The 6,085-nt window shown below is 46.6% G+C and overlaps 1 protein-coding gene across 1 annotated transcript in view; it reads left to right on the top strand.

Annotated features, from left to right (window-relative positions):
• The window catches only part of LOC127571031 (plectin-like), a 133,685-nt gene that overhangs the window by 19,214 nt on the left and 108,386 nt on the right, over positions 1–6,085 (top strand). The gene's annotated exons all lie outside the window — the stretch shown is intronic.

Below are 6,085 nucleotides of genomic sequence, written 5' to 3'. Positions count from 1 at the left end.
CAGGCCCTTCGGCCCACAATCTTGTGCTGACCTTTAAACCTCGCTTAAGACTATCTAACCCCTTTCTCCCACATATCCCTCTATTATAAATTCCTCCATATGCTTATCTAGCAATCTCGAATTTGACCAATGTACCTGCCTCCACCACCACCCCAGGCAGCGCATTCCATGACACAACCACTCTCTGGGTAAAAAACCCTCCTCTGATATCTCCCTTGAACTTCCCACCCATTACTTTAAAGCCATGCCCTCTTGTATTGAGCATTGGTGCCCTGGGAAAGAGGTGCTGGCTGTCTATCTATTCCTCTTAATATTTTGTACACCTCTATCATGTCTCTTCTCATCCTCCTTCTCTCCAAAGCCCTAGCTCCCTTAGTCTCTCCTCATAATGCATACTCTCTAAACCAGACAGCATCCTGGTAAATCTCCTCTGCACCCTTTCCAATGCTTCCACATCCTTCCTATAATGAGGTGACCAGAACTCTGTGGTTTAACCAGAGTTTTGTCAAGCTGCATCATTACCTCGCGGCTCTTAAACTTGATCCCACAACTTATCGAAGCTAACATCCCATAAGCTTTCTTAACTACCCTATCCACCTGCGAGGCAACTTTCAGGGATCTGTGGATATGGACCCCCAGATCCCTCTGCTCCTCCACACTACCAAGAATCCTTCCATTAACTTTGTACTCAGCCTTGGAGTTTGTCCTTTCAAAGTGTACCACCTCACACTTCTCTGGATTGAACTCAATCTCCCACTTCTCAGCCCAGCTCTGCATCCTGTCAATGTCCCTCTGCAATCTTCAACAATCCTCTACACTATCCACAACACCAGCAACCTTTGTGTCATCTGCAAACTTGCCAACCCACCCTTCTACCCCCTCATCCAAGTCATTGATAAAAATCACGAAAAGCAGAGGTCCCAGTACCGATCCTTGTGGGACACTGCTAGTCACAGCCCTCCAATCTGAATGCACTCCCTCCACCACAACCCTCTGCTTTCTACAGGCAAGCCAATTCTGAATCCACATGGCCAAGCTTGCCTGGATCCCATGCCCTCTGATCTTCTGAAGAAGCCTACCATGTGGAACCTTGTCAAATGCCTTACTAAAATCCATGTAGACCACATCTACTACACTACCCTCATCAATCTGTCTGGTCATGTCCTCAAAGAACACTATCAGGCTTGTGAGACATGTTCTTCCCTTCACAAAGCCATGCTGGCTCTCCCTGATCAGACCATGATTCTCTAAATGCCCATAGATCCTATCTCTAAGAATCCTTTCCAACAGCTTGCCCAGCACAGACATAACGCTCAGTGGTCTATAATTCCCTGGACTATCTGTACTACCTTTTTTGAATAAGGGGACAACATTTGCCACCCTCCAATCCTCCGGTACCATTTCAGTGGACAACAAGGACTCAAAGATCCAAGCCAAAGGCTCAGTAATTTCCTCCCTTGCCTCGCAGAGCAGCCTGGGGAATATTCCATCAGGCCCCGGGGACTTACTGTATCTGTCCTAATATTTTCTAACAGCTCCAACACATCCTCTCTCTTGATATCTACATACTCTAAAACATTAACTTTAACAACACTGTCCTCAGCATCATCAAGGCCCCTCTCCTTGGTGAATACTGAAGAGAAGTATTCATTGAGGACCTCACCCACTTCCACAGCTTCCAGGCACATCTTTCCACCTTTATCCCTAATTGGTCCTACCTTTACTCCCGTCGTCATCCTGCTCTTCACATAATTGAAAAATGCCTTCGGCTTTTCCTTAACCCTACTCGCCAGGGCATTTTCATGTCCCCTTCTTGCTCTCCTCAGCCCTTCTTAAGTTCCTTCCTTGCCACCCTATATTCCTCATGAGCCCTATCTGATCCTTGCTGCTTACACCTTATATATGCTGCCTTCTTCCTCCTAACTAGATGTTCCACCTCCCTTGTCACCCACGGTTCCTTCACCCTGCCATTCCTTCTCTGCCTCACCGGGACAAATTTATCCCTAACATCTGTTACGTACCAGCAACAATAGAAACACAACAAGCCAGGTTTCCACGTTAAAATCTATTTATTAATAACCACTTGTAATAGTAAGAGAAAATAAAATGTTAGATGTTAGATATTGATCATACTAAACCAAAGTGTGTGTGTGGCTAGTTACCAAACCACCCAGTTTAGGAATAGTTCTCAAAGTTTTATGATGGCAAACCAGTTCAGTTCAGAAAGTCATGAAGTAGAATGATGAGCAAAGGCTTCTGAAAACCACAGTAGAATGTAGAGAAAATAGAGAGAAGGAGTTTACGAAATCCACAAGTTCCACGATGGAACAATACGAAACCTCAGTCACCGAACATCTCCATTGCTTTGATCCGAAGTATCTGCCACACTGAGGGCACTCAATACGTGGCTGCCCACTGATATACCTGCTTTCCAGTACAGGTTAACGACAAAGTGGGCTCCACAGATTGCTCCAAATATCCATACATGGATTTTAAAGTGACAGTCGCAATGATTGTTCTTCACCCATAGATACAGCGACCGGCAGTCAGTGCTACCAACTCTCACGTCTTTCCTTCTCTCTCTCTCTCTCTCTCTAACATCTTGTCTCTGTCTCTGTCTCTGTCTCTCTCTCTCTCTCTCTTGCTCTCTGACTGTCTGTGCAATTGCCAGGGCATTCCAGTTATAGTCATTTTTTTTCACTCTCAGTAGTCAGATACAGCACGCACATTACCATTCAGGCATCTTAAAGGGACACTCATCAAGTAGCAACCTGGGCTCAGAATACACCCTGCAAGAGATCCCTGAACAACGACCACATCCCCATAGTACATTTCCCTTCAAAAATGTCATCCCAATTCACACTCTCAAGTTCTAGCCTTATAGCCTCATAATTTGCCCTTCCCCAATTAAATATCTTCCTGTCCTCTTGGCTCCTATCCCTGTCCATGACAATGCTAAAGGTTAGGGAGCAGTGGTCACTGTCCCCCAAATGCTCACCCACTGTGGGATCTGTCACCTGACCCAGTTCATTACCTAATACTAGATCAAATATGGCTTTCCCTCTAGTCAGCCTGTCAACATACTGTGACAGGAATCCGTCCTGGACACACTTAACAAACTTTGCCCCATCTAAACCTTTAGTACTAAGCAGGTGCCAATCAATCCTTGGGAAGTTGAAGTCTCCCGTGATAACAACCCTGTTATTTTTACACCTTTCCAAAACCTGCCTCCCGATCTGCTCCTCAGTATCCCTGCTGCTACCGGGCGGCCTATAGAATACTCCCAGTAGAGTAACTGCTCCTTTCTTGTTCCTAACTTCCACCCCTACTGACTCTAGAGAGGATCCTACTACATTATCCACCTGTTCTGCAGCTGTAATAGTGTCCCTGACCAGTAACGCCACCCCTCCTCCTCTCCTCCCCCCCTCCCCATCCCTTTTAAAACACTGAAAACCAGGAATATTCAGTATCCATTCCTGACCTGGTGACAGCCAAGTCTCTGCAAGAGCCACAATATCATAGTTCCATGTATTTATCCAAGCTCTCAGTTCATCACCCTTATTCCTGATACTTCTTGCATTTAAGTAAATGCACTTTAGCCCATCCACATTACTACTTTTATAGCCTGTCCTCTGCTTCTCCTTCCTCAAAGCCTCTCTATATGTTAGATCTGACTTTACTCCATGCACTTCTTCCACTGACCTACCCCTCCAGTTCCCATCCCCTTGCAAACTAGGTAAGCCCTCCTGAACCACACTAGCAAACCTGCCTGCAAGGATATTGGTCCCCCTCGAGTTCTGGTGTAACCCATCCAATCTGTACAGGTCCCACCTTCCCCAGAAGAGATCCCAATGATCCAAAAATCTAAAACCCTCCCTCCTGCACCAACTCCTCAGCAACTCATTCATCTGCCACCTCCTCCTATTCCTACCTTCACTATCACATGGCACTAGCAGCAATCCTGAGGTTGCTACCCTTGATGTCCTGTTCTTCAGCCTTCTGCCTAGCTCCCTAAACTCACTTTTCAGGACTTCATCCCTCTTTCTACCTACGTCATTGGTACCAACATGTACCACGACTTCTGGCTGCTTTCCCTCCCGCACAAGAATGCTGTGGACCTGATCAGAGACATCCCAGACCCTGGCACCTGGGAGGCAACATATCATCTGGGATTCTCGCTCATGGCCACAGAACCTCCTATCTGTTCCCCTGACTATTGAGTCCTCTATCACTATTGCCCTCCTCTTCTCCCTTCCCTTCTGAGCAGCAGGACCAGTCCCAGTGCAGAGACCTGGCTACTGCTGCTTGATCCCTGTAGGTCATCCCCCTCAACAGCATCCAAAGCGGAATTCCTGATTTTGAGGGGAACAGCCTCCAGGGTCTTCTGCACTGTCTGCCTGTTCCCTTTCTCTCTCTCTCCCCTGACAGTCACCCATCTATCTGCCTCCTGGACCATAGAAGTACCTGCTCTAAGGAGGGGGCAGTGGCTGCCTCCCGATGCACAGCATCTACATAACTCTCTCCCTCCCTGATGCTTCACAGTGTTCGAAGCTGCGACTCCAGCTCATCAATTCTGAGCTGAAGTTCCTCCAGCCTCAAGCACTTACTGCAGATGTGGTCACAGTGCACCACAGCAAGGTCCATTAGCTTCCACATCAAGCAGCTGCAGCACATCGCCTTGTCCTCCATCTGAATGATCTGAACCCTGGTTTGTCCTCCCAAAGTGCATCACCTCACACTTGTCAGCATTAATCTGCCATTTTTCAGCCCATTTTCCCAGCTGGTCCAGATCACCTTGCAAGCTTTGATAGCCTTCCTCACTGTCCACTACACCCCCAATCTTGGTGTCATCCACAAATTTGCTGATCCAGTTTACCACATTATCATCTAAATCATTAATATAGATGATAAACAACAATGGGCCCAGCACTGATCCCTGTGGCACACTACTAGTCACAGGCCTCCAGTCAGAGAGACAACCATCTCCAGCTTCTCCCGCTAAGCCAATGTTGAATCCAATAGACTACTTCATCCTGAACGCCGAGCGACTTAACCTTCTGGAGCAGCCTCCCATGTGGGACTTTGTCAAAGGCCTTGCTACAGTCCGTGTGGACAACGTCCACCACCTTCCCTTCATCAACCCTCATCCCCTCTGTCATCAGATTTCTGAATGGTCCATAAACTTGTGAACACTATCTCGTTATTCATTTTTTGTTGGAACTTTATTGATTTTGTAATTTATAGTAATTTTATGTCTTTGCACTGTCCTGCTGCCGCAAAACAACAAATTTTACGTCATACAAGACACTGATAATAAAACCTAAACCTGAACCCGAACCCGAACCCGGCTGAGGCAGGAACATTAACAACATTTAAAAGGCACTAGGACAGGTCCATGGATGGGAAAGGTTCCGAGGGATACAGGCCAAATGCAGGCAAATGGGACTGGCTTAGATGGGAGTCTTGGTTGGCACAGACCAGTTGGGCTGAAGAGTCTGTGTCTGTATGGCATCAGTATGACTCCAAAGGGTGTGTGGAATAGAATATAGAACAGTACAGCACAGGAACTGGCCCCTTCGCCCACCATGTCTGTGCTGAACAGGATGCCAAATTAAACTAAATTTCTTCTGCCTCTACATAATCCATATCCATCCATTCCCTGCATATTCATGTGTCTATCTAATAGCCTCTTGAACGCCTCTATCATATCTGCCTCCAACACCAGCTCTGTAAGCTTGATCCAGGCACCCACCACTCTCTGTGTATAAACGTTGCCCCGCACATCTCCTTTAAACTTTCTCTCTCTCACCTTAAATGCCTTGTGCTCTCGTACTTGACACTTCTACCCTGGGGAAACAGATCCTACAGTCTAACTGTCTAAGATTATGCCTCCCATAATCTTATAAACCAAGTATAGGTAAATAGATAGGTGTATACACGATGGTCAGCATGGCCACAGTGGGCCAAAGGGCCTGTTTTTCTGTTGTATGACTCTGTGACGAAACTTATCCTCTTTAGTTTGAGTTACCTCTGCAATGTGGAAACACTTCTACTGACTACCCCGCTTGTCATTTTGAATACCTCT

This window comes from Pristis pectinata, chromosome 5, assembly GCF_009764475.1.
Source record: "Pristis pectinata isolate sPriPec2 chromosome 5, sPriPec2.1.pri, whole genome shotgun sequence".
Taxonomy (NCBI): domain Eukaryota; kingdom Metazoa; phylum Chordata; class Chondrichthyes; order Rhinopristiformes; family Pristidae; genus Pristis; species Pristis pectinata.
The sequence above is the reverse complement of the archived record's forward strand: the minus strand, read 5'-3'. Positions and strand labels throughout refer to the sequence as shown.